Genomic DNA, 14,643 nt, shown 5'->3' with positions numbered 1-14,643 from the left:
CCCGGGCCCCAGCTGGGGTGTGAGCGCAGCTTAGCCGCATCCCGGGGAGGGAGCAGGGCCCCAAGGGTGGGGCCTGCGGTCCGGGGGCGGGGCTTAAGTGCCGGGGCGGGGCAGGGGCGGGGCGGGGCGGGGCTGGGCTGGGCTGGGAGGGGGGTCCTGAGTCGTCTGGGCTCCCCTCTGGCCCTGCGCTCCTGCCGGCCCTCCCAGCGGCTCCCCAGACTCAGCTGGTCTCTACCATCCAGGAATCAGCGCCTACCCAGCCTTCCCGAGCTTCCAGGTTCTCCTGGCCCCTTCTCTGGAAAGCCAGGAGAGGAAAGGAGCGCACAGGGTCTCATTTTGTGCGGGTGCCTCTGTCTGTTAAACGTTAGCAGGCTGCTTTGCAGCGCCTGGGGACGGTCTGCGGCAGGTCCCCCTCGCCAGGGCAAGATAGGAGCGGACCACCCACCTCCCTTTGCCTAGGCCCTGCTTGCCTATTCAGCAGACATCCTTAGACGGGGCGAAAGTAGATTTTTCTCAGTCTTACCTGCCACTACTTGAGGAAAGAAGAGACAAGGCTGCAGGCTCCTTAAGGAAAAGTCCTTACCTGCCCTCGTTTGAGGTCCCCCACAACCAGGGAGTGGGGCTGAGCGCACAGGGGCTCAGACTTGTTCACCTACTGACTGGAAAGCACACTTTTCCTATTTCGTCGTTGTTATCATTGTTGACCAGTGATTGAGCACCTAGCAAAGGTAGCAAGGAAAAGAGGCCTTGCCCTCAGGCCATTTCCTGAGAGGACAGTAGATAAAGTTAACAATTCTTTTGAGACCTGAGGGTTAGCCTGGACAAACAATAGCAAAACAGAGTTAAACGGCAGTTTGCAGCCATCTAGTAACTCCTATTTTGCCTAAACCAGGGACACTTAGAAGTAAAAGGTTTGCACTTCTCTGCAACCAGAGGGTAAATAGTGTAAATTACCCTACCCAGGGAGACAGATAGAAATCCAATTAGTGCCATTTGCCAACCACACCTAAGGACAGATAAAGTGGAGAATAAACCTCATTTTGATATCTCAGCATAAAACTGATGAATATTCTATTGAGATCCTCCCCTAAGACCTCCCCTAAACGCCCAGCTTTTAAAAATCCCTCAAAACAAACGTCCAGTGCATGTTCTCTCTCTGAGAATGCCCTCCTCCCTTCTTCCCCCACAGGCAGGCATCTCCTAAACTCTAAGGGACCCCAGGAGGCTTGCAACCAGGGCAACAATGGGTAATAGTAGTTCATTCCAGGCAAAATCCCTGAGCCTATCCCCAAGGCCCCTTTTTCCTTTGATTTCTTAGTGAGCCAAAGCAGACCAGCCTAGGCTCGTTTCCCCAGCCCTTTCTTGTCTTACTGCCCCCAGCTTTAATAAATGCCCTCTAACATTCATCTGGGCTCGTGTAAAATTTTTTCCTGTAAGAACCCACACACTACCGGGCTGGCCCTAGGCAGACCCATTCAGGGCCAGGTCCCCTTCCCGGTAACACTTATACCATGCACTTTTTAAAAAACTGACAATCTGCCCTGGCTGATGTTGCTCAGTGGTTAGAGCATTGGCCTGCCCCCTGAAGGGTTGCAGTTAGATTCCTGGTCAAGGGCACATACCTGGGTTGCAGGTTTGATCCCCAGCCCCAGTTGGGGTGTATGCAGGAGACAACCAATCGATATGTCTCTCTCACATTGATGTTTCTGTGTCTTTCTCACTCTCTCCCTGTCTCTCCCTCCCTTCCTCCCACTCTTATCTAAAATCAATGGAAAAATATCCTCAGGAGAGGATTAACAAAAACAGAAACCTGAGAATCTGGGGGGCATTTCAAAGAACCAGAGTTATGGGTCAGCAACAATTTCACAAAGGAAATTAATGGAAAAAATAAACTTTAGTATCAAAAAACAAAAGAAACTGAATTTATATAATGGTAAGTTTTTAAAATTGATTTTTAGAGAGAGAGGAAGAGAGAGATTTGTTGTTCCACTTACTTATGCATTCATTGGTTGATTCTTATATGTGCCCTGACCAGGCGTCAGACCCGCAACCTTGGCGTATCGGGACGATGCTGTAACCAGCTGAGCTACCCTGCCAGGGCCAATGACAAGATCTGAAATTTTATCCTGCCAGGGGCCTTTTCCTATACATGTATACACCCACTCCCCAGATAAAGATTAAAACAGTTTCTCTGACTCTGGGTCCCATGTGAAATCTTGTCACCGTTAGTGCCATTCTAGACAAGATTTTTGCGGTAATGTTTCTGTTCCTTCACAATTCCTATGTTAAAACCTAATCCCCAGTGTGTTGGTATTTGGAGGTGAGACCTTTGGGAAGTGCTTAGGTCATGAGAATGGAGACTTCGTGAATGGGAGGAGTACCCTTATAAAAGAGACCCCAGAGAGCTCCCTTGCCCCTTCTGTCATGCAAGGACATTACCTATGAACCAAGACGTACCTCAAACCAGACATTGAATCTGCCAGTGCCTTGATCTTGGAAATCCTAGCCTCCAGAAGTGTGACAAGTAAATGTTTAAGTCAACCGGTCTGCTATTTTTGTTATAGCAGCCCGAATAAATTAAGATGATTTTGTGTAACAAGATTATTTCCATGTCCCTGCAGATCTCTCAAAGAGGCAAAGGTGGACAGATCTAAGTTGTACACAATGATAAAATCATTTTTCTTGTCCCTATTCAAGAACCACTCATTCTATACACAAAAAGAGCTAACACACAGGTTTCTGACTAAACAGGGAGGTCTAGAGCCTATCAAAGAGACTAGGACGGCAATTAGCTGAGTGTAGGTCCAAATCTGGGCTTGTTGCTATAAGTCATTAACTCTCTCTGAGCCTCAGTTTCTTCATCTTTCAAATGGGAGTTGATAATAGCTATCGCATAAGGTTGCTTTGCCATTACAGAGAGAACATAAAGTTCCTGGCTCATAGTAGGCTCTTAATAAACAAAGTAATGATTATTGTAAACTAAGTGAGCTGTAGCTAAATTCTACACTTTTGACCCACGGTTAATATAATTTCTATTACATATTCATTCAACAAAGTTTTACTGGGTACCTTCCATGTGCCATCTAGATGCTGGGAGTTCAACAGTGAACAAGATAGTCATTGTCTCTGCTGTCATGGGGCTTAAAGTCCATTGAGGCTGAGAGAAAAGCAGGCACTCAGAAGGCAATGTGGGGAGGGCTCTGATGGGGAAGACACCCCTCCATATGGCCCAGACTCATGGTTAACACACAATACACAGCCAGTTGTTCTGAGAAAGAAATGAGTCAAGCTCTACTTCTCAGGCCCCTAGAAGTAGACAGAATATGAAAATAAATGACACATAATGAGAGGCCAGAGTCCTGATTGAGACCTGGTGCTCACTATAGAGTGACTGTCTTTTCTCCAGAGCTCGTTGACTACAAATGAGATTTGCTAGCAAACTATTCATTAAAATAATCACTTTTCGATGGAATAACCTGAGGGCTTCAGCATTTTATATGAAGGAATTTTACCTGTAGTAATGTCTAGAGCAGTGGTTCTCATGGGAGCATTTTTGATGGTCATGACTAAAGGCAAAGGAAGCATATTACTGGTATCTAGCGAGTGGGTATATTCCAGACATGTCACTAAATATCCTACAGTGCACAGGACAGCCCTTTGCAACAAAGAGTTATCCAGTCCCAAATGTCAATGGTACTGAAAATGAGAAACTGTGGTCTAAAGGAACTATTTGAAGAAGTCAAAACTAAACCAAAACTATTTAATCTTCCTGAAACAGGCAAGCAATGGACTGTTTCAGGTTTTTGTACATGAAAGACCTTTGTATCCTCACTGGGCCTGTTTCATCATCTGAAAAATGAGAGTATTGGATTAGATCTTGTATAAAGGCTTTTCCAGCTTGAAACAAAGTATATGAATCAATACATGTATAGGATTAGGATACAATTAATACAGGAGTTATAAAACTGAGGGGTAACCCTGGCTGAGTAACTCAATTGGTTAGAACTTCATCCCCATACGCCAAGGTTGTGGGTTCAATCTCTGGTCAGGGCACATACAAGAAGCAACCAATGAATGCATAAATAAGTGGAACAACAAATCGATCTTTCTTTCTCTCTCTCCCTTCCTCTTTCTCTCAAAAAAAATATCAATAAATAACATTTAAAAAAATTTGAGGGGTGGAGGACAGTCCAGGTGCTAGATTATGCACCTTCCAGACTTCCTGAAGTCAGCTGCATAGTCCATTCATCAAAAATGTATGGAAAACCTTCTATGGGCAAGGCACTGTGCTTAAATGTTCGAGGGGTGCGAAGAGGAATTAGGTAGTTTTTGGCCTTGAGTTACCCACAATGTAGAAGGGAGGAAAAGGCAAGGATAACCACAGTATTAGACCAAAACTAATGGCAGGGAGACCAACACTGAGTAGGATGTGTCAGGATAAGCATTTAGCAAACTTTTCTTATGAATCCTCACCACTTCCCATTATTTATGCCTATTTCTCAAGTAAGGAAACTGAGGCTCAGGAAGGTTAAGCAGTTTGTCCACAGTCAGAGTGATGATTAGTGGTGTCCAGGTAAGACTTGTTTACTCCATTGCTTGATCCTTTCAAAACCTTCCTAGTAATTCTCATGTTCTCTTGCCTCGTAGGGAAGCTAACAGTATTAGCAGAGAATCTAATACAAGGTATAGCCCATTGCAATGGACTTCATAGGATGGTTCAGATTATTTTATAATTCAGATTTTGATCTGAAAAAGTATCATTTGAAATACATGGAGTTTAGGTTGGAAATATTTTTGTTGTGGGTTCCATTTATTGTAACAAACTTTCTGCAGTTGATATAGCATAGTTTCTTGCTAACTATTGTTTCTAAGATTTGATTGTGGGAAGAGAGCTGGCTGACTTTTTAGGAACAAATATGAATATCTCTACCCCATAAAAGTGTAACATAGGCCTAAAGTTAGCTATAATAACAACTTCTACTAGTGCTTTTTGAACATTGAAAAAGCATGTATTGATTTGTTCAACAGGTAGTTATGGAGCACATGACATTAATAACAGTGTGCCAGGCACATTAGGACATTCAAAAGAATCTACCCAGGAAAATGAAATATTAAAAGCTAGCCCTGGCTGGTGTGGCTCAGTTGGCTGAGCATAGTCCCATGCACCGAAAGTCACCAGGTTGATTCCGGGTCGGGGCACATACCCAGGTTTTGGGCTCTATCCCTGGTCAGGGTGCTTTTGGGAAGCAGCTGATCGATGTTTCTCTCTCACATTGATGTTTCTCTCTCCCTCCCCCTCTCTCTTCTTCTCTCTCTAAAATCAATAAAACCATATATGTTTTAAAAGCTAAATAATAAAGAAAGTAATGGTTCTCAACTGGGGCAATTCTGTAGCAAAGTCTGGAGGCATTTTTGGTGGTCACAACTGGAGGGGTACTGCTGACATCTAGTGGGTAGATGCCAGGAATGCTGCTGGACATCCTAAAATGCACAGAATAACCACTCACAACAAATAATTATCCAGTTCAAAATGTCAGTGGTGCTGAGGTTGAGAACCCCTGATATAAAGCAATTACATGCGACTGGGTAATGCTAACTCTGAGAGTTATAGAAGTTGAAAGAAGAGACCAACAGCTATCAGCTGGAATAATCAGGGAAGGTTTCACAGAGGAGAAAGTTGGCTGGGTCTTTGAAGGAGTTGGGATTTAAGAAGGGAGGGCCCTGGAGGGGACATTCCAAGGAGGAAATGTAGCATGAGCAAAAGTCCTGAGGTAGAGTGAATGAGGTAGGACATTTTTGGGACTGAACAGTCCACCCTACATAGAGCATTATCTCCACTCCACAGCCTACAAGTTGGGTCAGGCAAGTATCTATGGTATCTCCATGTGACACACGAGGAAACCAAAGCACAGAGAGCTTGAGAGAGGGGCTTCAGGTGGTCCCTGAGATGGGACTAAGAGCCTGTCCTCCTCTTGCCTGAGCCAGGGCCCCACCTTGTCCTGCTATCTGCCACCAGGAACCAAATGAAACCATAGGGGCATCGCCAGAACAAAAGCTTCCTTCTGCCCTGAATCCAGCTGACCTACTCTGTCGCTTGATCTGAAAAGGCACCCCACAGAGACCTAAACACACACACACACACACTTCTCAAACAAGAAATGGAGAGAGAAGCTGGTAGAAAAAGGAATCACATTCTCAAAAGCACAAACACACAGCTGAGCATCAGTCAACAGACTAGCTGGGGAAGAGAAGTCGCTGGTCAATATAAACAGTTTCTGGCGGCCAGGACACCATCACCATGAGCAAAGAAGCCACAGCACAGGAGAGGGGGAAAGAGGAGACTGAGACAGGTGAGACAGTATTGCCAGATCAGGTAAAATGTGGAGAAAATGTCACCTGGGGGAGCGAAAGGGACAACCAGGAGGTCCCACTCAGACACTCTGAGGAGTGCCAAGGCTGGTGTGCATCTGAGGAGGGAGGGGCCAGTCCCGGGCATTAGTACACAACCTCACCTTCTGGCTGGTGTCTCTCCTCTCCACTCTACATTTAGGGAAGAAGGGACCTGGAGCAGCATCCAGGAGCAGGGTCAGTGAGGGGTGGAAGGGAGAAAGAAGGGCAAGAGAAAGAGAGGCGGGGTTTTAGGCCAAAGATGATGCAGTCCTGGGATTTGGGGAGAGCACCAAGTGAATTACCAGGTGCTGCCCACAGGCTCCCCAGGCACTGGGGAGATGGGGGAGGTCAGGTGAGAAAAAACAGCCACAAAGATGCGAGATTAGAGGTCCTGCAGGAGGTGGAGCCCCAAACCTGGGTCTCATTCCCACTCTTGCCAGCCACCCATGTCCAAGCAATGGGGGTCAGTGGGAGGAAGAAGTGCCTGGGCACCAGCCCCAAGCCTCTTCTCCCTCACCCCTCCTTGTCCCAGCCCTAGCCTCTTGGGCTTTTGCATCTCCAGTGAGGATGAGGCTGGGGTCATGAAGTGTTGGTGCAGGGTGGAGTGGAGCCATAGGTGGGGGTCACCTGTCCAGGAAAGATCTATGCCAAGACTATAGTACCTTCTTGCACCCATGACCACAACATCCTCTGCACTGAGATGCCCTTCCCCTCACCCCCAGGGGCACAGGTGCCATGAGAACTTATCTTTGAGGGTAGTCTGCCCACACTCCATCGCTTTTATTTCCAACCATTTCCCAGCCTGGCCTCATATGAAAAATGTAAGCAAAGTGCAAACCTCACTTCCTCTTGCCTGGGACGCCCTGACCTTATCACAGCTGCAGCAAGCCCTGGCCTTCACCCCAAGCCACCCTTGCCTCTTGCCCAGGGCTTGAAAGCAGAGGGATGCAGGGTGCTGGTGCTCCCAATGTAGGCCCAGGCCACCAGGGCAGGCCCCCATCCTGGTCACTACATTGCCTGGCCTGGGGAGTGGCTGCTCTGGGTACTTTTCAGTCCCCAGGGTACCATGAGGGTTCTCAAGTTTGAAAAGAGCCCCACCTTCCCTCCCAGCCTGCCTAAGCCCCTGTCTTCTCCTGCCTAAGGTAAGAGTGGGCAAGCAGGACAGAGGGCAGGAAGGAGAGAGGTGAACAGAGGCCTCCACCTTAAGGAGAAAGCCTGGATGTTGGGGGGTAGGGTAGTTACAAGAGGGGTAGTTCCAGGCCCACCTCACTCCCCCAGGCATTGCCACCCACTTGCCCAATCCACCCAAGGTCACTTCTAGGAGCATGCCCTCCCCAGCCTGCTCCCAGGCCTTGAGACCCTGTTGGTTCCCACATGCTGAGCCTCCCTGCTGCCCCCTCACTCCCCTGTGGCACACCTGAGGGAACATGTGAGAGGAATCATCAGCTCTCCTGTTTCCATCTCCTCTCCCCAAGTACTACAGCTCAGACCCCAGCTCTGTCCTCAGGGTGGGTGTGAGGGCTGCCCAGGGTTTCCTGCTGGAGACTTGAGCCCTAGGCCGGTCCTCAGGGCCCTACACAGGCCTCCAGCCCCACCTGGTTACCTGCAGGCTGGAGCTGTATCCACAGCACTGCTTTCCTCTCCCTTAGGTGCGTATGCAAGTCGGCCTGGAGGCACTGGGGAGGGCTAAGGCACCAAAGTACCAGAAGGAGCAGCCCCAGAGAGGTGGGCCTGATGACTCCGGACCAGGGAGATCTCGTGGGAAAACTGGCTGAGAAAGGTTATCTTAAAATCACTTTTAAAACTTGAGATATAATTCACATATCACAAAACTTACCATCTTAAAGTGTACGGTTCAATTGATTTTTAGTAATCACAAGGTTATACAGCCATCACCACTAATTCCAAAACATTTTCATCACCCAGAAGAAACCCCACACCCATTAGCAGTCTCTCTCCATTCTTCCCCCCTCCAGCCCCTGGCAACCACTAATCGACTTTCTGTCTCTATATATTTGCTTATTCTGGGCTTTTCATATAAATGGGATCACACAATATGTGGCCTTGTATGTCTGGCTTTTAATTTACTTTAAAATGTTTATTTACATACTTGCCTGGCAGAGGAGATACCATGATAACAAAGGTGGTTTTCCCAGGGCAAGGCTTATCTTTTGCACTCCAGATGTGATCCCTGGGATTTCCTCAAATGTGAGAAACTCGAATGCATAATTTGTGGTAGTGGGGGACTGCATTCACGCTCTCCCCTGAAAAACATTTTTTACATACAGTAAAATTCACTTTGATAAGCAGTTTTGAGTTTTGACAATGTGTAGAGTCATGTAACCACCAACACGATCAAGATATCAAACAGTTCCTGTTACCTCATGCTACCCCTTCGTAGCCAATTGTCCCTCACCTGCCCTAATCTGTTTCCCTATAATTTGCCTTTTCCAAAGTGTCCTTTAAGCAGAATCAAATAATATGTAGACTTTCAAGTCGAACTTCTTTCACTTAGCATGGTGCATCGAAGATTCATCCTTATTGTTGTCTTTATCAGCAGTTCCTTTTTCATTGTCAAGTAGTATTCCATCGTGTGGCAGAATCACAGTTGAAAGACATTTGGGGTGTTTCCCATTTGCAGCATTTACAAATAAAGCCTCTATAGACATTCACATACAGGTTTTGGTGTAAATATAAGTTTGCATTTCTCTTGGGTAAATAGTGAGATTGATGGGACATATAGTAAGTGTATGTTTAATTTTATAGGGAATTGCTAATGTTTCCCAAAGTATTCATACCATTTTGCATCCCTAGTTGTAGTTGCTCCACATTTGGTATGGTCTATTTGCTTGTTTGCCATTCTAGTAATTGTTATAAAGAGAATTTTGAAATTTGTTTAAAATCACACATATAGTGAGTGAGTGGCAGAGCTGTAATCTATCTGTCTCCAAAATCCTTTTTTTCCCTTGCACATACTGCTCCTTAAACAATTCATTTACTCCAGTGGCCCAAACCTGAGGCTTGGCTTCTCGCCTTCCTCCCCAACAACGTGAATTTCAGTGCCCGCTCCAGCTTCTCCACCAACTATTGGACTCTGGGCTCCATGAAGTTGACCAGCCACCGGGCCTGGCCGGCAGCAGTGTGGCCAAGTCTATGCAGGCTCAGGTTCCCATATCTCTGTGTCCTACTCCACCAGCATCTGGGCGATTGGTGGTTCGGGGGGCCTGGCTGTGGGGATAGCCAGGGGTCTGGGGGGCATAGGGGACACCCAGAGATAGAAGAAGACTATGCAATGCCTGAATGACCATCTGGCCTCCTATCTTGGAGAGGATGAGGAGCCTGGAGGCTGATAATCCGGGACTGGAGAGCAAAATGCAGGAACACCTGCAGAAGAAGGAATTCAAGCCAGAGATCAAGGACATGAGGGTTCAGATCTTTGCAAGTTCTGTGGCAATGCCTGCATTGTTCTGCAGATTGGCAATGCCCATCTTGCTGCTGCTGACCACAGAGTCAAGTATGAGATGGAGCTGGCCACGTGCCAGTCTGTGAAGAGTGACATCAATGGGCTCCAAAAGGTCACCAATGACGTTGATATCACTCAGCTGCAGCTGCAGAGAGAGATTGAGGCTCTCAAGGAGGATCTGCTCTTCATGAAAAAGAATCACAAAGAGGAAGAAAATGGTCAATAAAAGCAGACTCCCACCTCTGGGCTGACTGTGGAGTTGGATGCCCCCAAATCTCAGGACCTCAGCAAGACCATGGCAGACATCCAGGCCCAGTATGACGAGCTGGCTCAGAAAAAGAGAGAAGAACAAGAGAAATACTGGTCCCAGCAGATTGAGGAGAGCACCACACTGGTCATCTCACGCACCACTGAGATAGGAGCTGCTGAGATGACACTCATGGAGCTGAGACCTAAGGTCTAGTTCTTAGAGATCGACATGGACTCAGTGAGAAATCTGAAGGCCAATTTGGGGAACAGCCTGGGGGAGGTGGAGACGTGCTATGCCACGCAGATGAAACAGCTCAATGGGATCCTGCTGCACCTGGAGTCAGAGCCCACCCAGACTCGGGCAGAGGGACAGCGCCAGGACCAGGAGTATGAGGCCTTACTGAACATCAGGGTCAAGCTGGAGACTGAGATCACCACCTACCGCTGCCCGCTGGAAGAAGGGGAGGACTGCAATCTTGGTGAAGCCCTGGGCAACAGCAACACCATGCAACCTGTCCAAAAGACCACCACCCACAGATTGTGGGTGGCGAACTGGTGTCTGAGGTCAAGGCCACCAATGTTCTGAGGCATTAAGGCAGCAGATGTGGGGCAGCCCTGGGGGGGCAGGAGGCCAATGAAAAGTTCGGAGATCATTGAACATTAAAAAACACACAATTAGTTTACTCTGCCTTGACTTGCGGCACAGTGATGGGTAGCTGGTAAATACTCCACCAGTAAGAATAGTCTAGGCTATGTCACAGTAAGAACAACAAAACCCAACTCCCAGTGACTTCAGACACCAAAGTTTCTTTCTCAGTTACCTGCACATCTATTGTGGGTCAGATGAAGCCCCTGCTCCATGTTCTCTTCACTCTGAACCTCAGGTTGATGGAGCAGCCACTAATTGGGGCATGACCACTTGCTGTGACAGAGGGGTTGAGGACTCGGAAGGGCCACAGCTGCAATTAAATGCTTCAGCCTGAAAGTAATACTATCACTTCCACTTACGTCTCACTGGCCATACCCAGTCTGTGACCACACATGATCACCAGCGACCATCAGCGAAATCCTAAATGGGCCAGGAGGTAGAGAGGAGGAAAGCTTTGGAGAACGGCTTTAATACCTACCATATGTATTATAGATAATTGTGTGCAGGGCACACAAAGTGAGAAGGGGTTCATGAAAAGCATTGCATTATTCTAAAGATTAGTCCTGTCCAGGATTTTCAACACCCTCTTTCCAGGAGCCACAGGAAGATTTGTCTGGGTGCAGAGGTCCTGCAACTACATGGACAGAGCCTCCAGCTACTCTTTTTCCTGGATTCAGGAAGAGCCCACACTGTAGTTTCCATTAAGGTCCTGCAACAGACTGAAAATTCAAGCCTCTGCCTCATACTTCCTTCCTTGGATTCATATTGTTATTCCAGCCCTGCCTTAGTTCCCTTTGATTTGTGACTGTGGCCCTTCATTCTGGAAGTAGGTGCCAGGAATCCACTGAGCCTCAGGGTCGTAAAGCTCTAGTGCAGCTCCTGTAGGATAGAACAGGAGCTGTGGGAAAGGGCACCTCCTCTCCACAACCTGCCTGAGGCCTTGGACTAGACTTCAGAGAGTCTCCAAGCCAAAGCTCTTGGGACTAGAACAACTGAGTGGTATAGAGTTACCATGAGCTTGGCAGACAAAAGGCCTGGGTGGAATCTTCCAGATCCCCCTATATCAGCTGTGTGACTGGGGCCAGAACTTCTCTGAGTTGTTTCTCCATCTGAAAAATGAGGGTGGTTATGACCTCTGTTAATGTGCTATGAGAGTAGCAGTTTATAAATGAAGCATCTGGCCCGGCCAGGCGTGGCTCAGCGGTTGAGCATCGACCTAGGATCCGGGCGATCTGGGTTTCTGTTCCTTGTCAGGGCACATGCCCAGGTTGCAGGCTACAGCCGATCAATGACTCTCTCATCATTGATGTTTCTATCTCTCTCTCCCTCTCCTTTCCTCTCTCTGAAATCAATAAAGATATATATAAAAAATAAATAAATAAAAAATAAATGAAGCATCTGGCACATAGTAGGTGCTTAATAAATGGTACCTATTACCATGATACTTGGAACTAAATAGAAGCCCTGTCCACTTTCATACAAACTCTGCAGAGAGTTAGTTCTGGGGGCCTGGGACTTGATTTCCTTTGACCTTGGGCCATGTTTAGAGTTAAAAGATGAAGTGGTCTTGTTAATTGGTTAAAACTAGTGCACAGTTATTGTTTTCATTATATGTGCACACTTAATTTGCATGGATGAAATATAAGCCCAGTATGAACATGGATGTAATTCTCAAAAGTCCAAATGGAGCCCGGCCGGCGTGGCTCAGCAGCTGAGCATCAACCTAGGATCCAGGAGATCAGGGTTCGATTCCTGGTCAGGGCACATGCCAGGTTGTGGGCTCCATCCCCAATAGGGAGCTTGCAGGAGGCAGCTGATCAATGACTCATCATTGATGTTTCTATCTCTATCTCTCTCTCCCTCTTTGTTCCTCTCTCTGAAATCAATAAAGATATGTATATATATTTTTAAGTCCAAATGGTGATTAAAAAGAAATCTAGAAAAACTTTTTGCTAAGATCGACTGCCAGACAGCCTTAAGCAAGTAAAAACGAGCTTTTATTTCTTTTACTTCTCGCATTGCTGTTCTGGTTTTAATTCTGAGTTTGTAATTACTTTATGTACTATGGTACAGTGGCTTATAAAAATACATAAAATCTGGAAACATTCACATAAACTTTTTCAAAACAAATTGGCTTGGATGCCTATACTCAAAAGCATATCTGGGACTGAGACAAGGCTGTCCCCTTCTGGGACTTTCCAGTACTACAATGACTCGGTAACCCAGTGGGCCATTTGGCGCCCACAGCTGAGAAGGGGACTTAGATGAACCCAGGCCATCTCTTTCCATCTTTATAGCTGTGAGTCTGCAGGTCTCCCCATGGTGTACAGACCAGCTGAGGGCAGTGGCCCTCAGGTGTTCTGGGGTTTTGTTACTCTTTAAGGAAAGAGATCACATCTTTCACTTCCCAACAATGTCTTACATTGGTATGCAATTTAAAGAGCCGTTTCACACACATTATTTCACATGTCATGATAACCCTGTGAATCAAGACTGGACAGAAGTTATCCTCATTTTATATGGAAGAATACAGGATCAGAGACAGCAAGTGATTTGCCAAAGATCAAACAGCCAGTAAATGGGGGGAAAGTTCTAGAATCCAGGCCTTTGGACATCCAGGCTTTCTGCTTGTCTATAATAAAACCATGACTTTTATTTTTAAAACTAGCCTATTTACTATTTCTTAGGTCAGTGATTTTCAGCCCTGGCTACACATTAAAATCCCCTGGGGTACTTAAAAAGTACCTCCCATGCCAGAGGGCTCCACCCCAACCAGTTATGCCAGAACCTGTGGGTAGGGTTTCAGGCATTTGGATTTAGGATTTTTATTAACTTTCCCAGGTGATTCTAATGTACAGTGTCCAGTGCCATTGTGTAGGTGCTTTATAAACACCTTATTTGAATTTCATCACCGCCTATCAGCTAGGTACTGTTCTCCGCATGTTGCAGGTGAGGAGACCAAGGCGCAGGAAGAATAGCAAATTTCCCAACTGCTACCACAGTTCTCAAACTGTGTGCCAAGGTGCTCCGAGTTGCTGCAGTGGGGTTCCACAGGATATTTGAAAAATTTCAGGGAAAGAGCAATACTAGCTCTCTGTGAACTACTAGCTCAAGGCAGTTCACTGTTTTTACAGTAGATGGTGCTACAGACCAGGCCCGTCCTTGACTTCATGACTGCAAAACTGGATTTTTCAGTGTGGGGTCAATGTGGAACGGGAAATGAGTGCGGTCATGTTGAATCTGATCCCAGAGTTAGAAAAGTAATGCAATGCCCACAGTCACAGATATCCCATTAGTAACTGTAGTAACTTAATTGTGGTAACTTTAATTGAATTAAATTTTTTTCTTTCGACCTATGTGTGTTGTTTTTTCAATTGGCTATGTTGTTAGGACATAAATATTTGTTAAGTTGTCTGGACCTGGTTACTTAATAAAGGGAACCTGATGGCATTCAAAAAAAAGGCACTGAGGCACTAAGGGCACCACCCTAATGCCAAGGTCACACAGAAAGGGGCAGAGGTAGGATTTGAATTTGGTCAGTCTGACCCCAGAGTCTGAGCACTTAACCGTTTATCTTAACTGGGCTTGATCAGTGATTTTCTTCTGTGTCCTGTCCTAGATGCCAAATACTAAATATTGAGTTAGGGGTCAACTTGAATTAATAGAGCAGATATAAAGTAAACATTTCTATCAGGACCACAAATTATTACAGTGTCCTCTGGCAAGTTTATATAGCATCCCTGAGTCTCAGTTTCCTCATCTGTAAAACAGGGATATCAAAATCTATACTGCAGAGTTGTTGTGAGGATTACACAACATAAAAACTGTAGAGTATCTGTACTCAGTGTTTGTTCTTTCCCTGTCTTCCCTGCTCACTTCCATGACAGACCTG

At 46.4% G+C, this 14,643-nt stretch overlaps 1 non-coding gene and 1 pseudogene across 1 annotated transcript; both read left to right on the top strand.

The window, feature by feature from the left end:
• Positions 1 to 6,298: 6,298 nt before the first annotated feature.
• On the top strand, positions 6,299 to 10,696 carry LOC107537314 (keratin, type I cytoskeletal 18 pseudogene; annotated as a pseudogene).
• LOC148092201 (U1 spliceosomal RNA) lies at positions 8,497 to 8,657 on the top strand. The gene has a single exon (XR_015715255.1). It is a non-coding gene; the product is annotated as a U1 spliceosomal RNA (small nuclear RNA).
• Positions 10,697 to 14,643: the final 3,947 nt, after the last annotated feature.

This window comes from Miniopterus natalensis, chromosome 10 (genome assembly GCF_054644295.1).
Source record: "Miniopterus natalensis isolate mMinNat1 chromosome 10, mMinNat1.hap1, whole genome shotgun sequence".
In the NCBI taxonomy this organism is placed as follows: domain Eukaryota; kingdom Metazoa; phylum Chordata; class Mammalia; order Chiroptera; family Miniopteridae; genus Miniopterus; species Miniopterus natalensis.
The sequence above is the reverse complement of the archived record's forward strand: the minus strand, read 5'-3'. Positions and strand labels throughout refer to the sequence as shown.